The following is a 1587-nucleotide window of genomic DNA, read 5'->3' as shown; positions in this document are numbered from 1 at the left end:
TCCTGGAGTTGAGCTGGGAGATGCAGTCATGGTGGATGGGGCCCAATGTGCTGGCTCCAAGGTCCAAGGACTCCAGAGCCAGCTTGCACAGAATGTGATCATGCGAGCAGACTTTGCCCTGCCTGGCAGGCGCTGAGCCACTCCTTACAGCATCCTGGACACAGTCCGCGCTGCACTGGAAGCTGAACGAGAACCCGAGACCATGCAGAAGTGACTTTTAAAGGCCTTTCAGTGCTCGCTAAGCCACCGTTTCGGCAGGGGTGGCAAGCCTCATTTTAAGCAAACACCCTTGTAAGAGGCCCGCGGTCCCTCCGCTGTGCGCTTGAGGGGCCACCTGGACCAGCAGGGGGACAGCTTTGAGTGACAGGGGCCTCCTCCAGGCAGCACCTGCAGAGCCCTGCTGACGCCCTCAGATCCACAGGGTGACTTCTGAACAGGTAAGAGGGGGTAGAAATACTTAGGTACAAATGAGGAATTAGAACTACACCGCCTTTATTTGTTGCAAATGAGAAACCGCTTAGGTGGCCCGAGTATGCCATAAGAACATTTCTTGCACGTATTTCTAGCAAGTGAGTTCTGCTAAATAACTGGGGTGGCGTTTCTTTTTAAAATACTTAGAATTCAGTAGGAACCCCCAAGGGAGCTGATGCCAACTTTGTGGCATGTTTTACTTAAGGAGCAAATGAAAACTGACCGAATTAAACAGAGAAACCAAGTGCATCCGTTTGCAGCATCATAATCCCAAATATTAGTTCATTTACCAAATTGCAAATCAAATTCAAGTCTTCACCACAAGCGACAGAATCCGTTTGAATGGGACTGGAAATTATGTTTGACAGGAAATTAATAGACTAACTCAGTGGAGTGGAGAAAACACTGGTTTTGGATTCAGAATACTGGGTGTCAACGTAAGAAACATTCAAACCTGTAGAGAATTTTTGTGAGTTTAATGAGCCAACTGTCAACAGTTGCCAGGAAGCAAAATCTCACGGGGTGGAGATGATGCTCCGTGTCAACAATTGCCAGGAAGCAAAATCTCAAGGGGTGGAGATGATACTCCAGAGAACTGCCGTTTAGCTCAGCGGTCGCCAGCCTTTCGGACCTCGCGCACCACCAGTGGTTTGTGGACCGACAGTTGGCGACCACTGGTTTAGAAGATGTAAGTGGGTTACATGAAACCCATTGGTGATAGGCTAGGAGGCGAGAGAAAGCAAGAGGGGGGGCGTACCTCGGGAATGGATAAAAGTACAGTGATAAACACACAGGTGGGTACAGTATAGTTAACAGTCAACAATGATCAATGACAATGAGGGGATTTGTGGTCTCCCTGATGCCTGTGCTTGGAGGGGTCCTTTAAAAGGAAATTACTTTGACATTCCAAAGGTATGTTATCCTCAATGCTAACAGACAGGCGTAATGAAGGTGCAAATTGACCTTTGTCAGGGAAGGTTCCAGCCTAGGACATGACTACCCACCATAAGCTGCTTTCAGCTAGAGAGCTTTCCGTTCAGACCATCCTCTGTGGTTCCTTTCCGTCCCCGCGTTTGTAAGGCAACCTGAGCCTGCCAGGTCTAGTGTGTGGCCCCA

At 49.0% G+C, this 1587-nt stretch overlaps 2 long non-coding RNA genes across 2 annotated transcripts in view; both read left to right on the top strand.

The window, feature by feature from the left end:
* The window catches only part of LOC107184174, a 132261-nt gene that overhangs the window by 69899 nt on the left and 60775 nt on the right, over window positions 1-1587 (top strand). The window lies entirely within an intron of this gene.
* LOC107184173 overlaps window positions 20-1587 on the top strand; it is a 3003-nt gene continuing 1435 nt past the window's right edge. The window contains exon 1 of the long non-coding RNA XR_001515001.1: window positions 20-437. This is a non-coding gene — a long non-coding RNA (uncharacterized LOC107184173). The remainder of the gene's footprint in view (window positions 438-1587) is intronic.

This window comes from Myotis davidii, unplaced genomic scaffold (assembly GCF_000327345.1).
Source record: "Myotis davidii unplaced genomic scaffold, ASM32734v1 scaffold803, whole genome shotgun sequence".
NCBI classification, from domain to species: domain Eukaryota; kingdom Metazoa; phylum Chordata; class Mammalia; order Chiroptera; family Vespertilionidae; genus Myotis; species Myotis davidii.
Note: the sequence above shows the minus strand (reverse complement) of the source record. Positions and strands in the feature narration are given on the sequence as shown.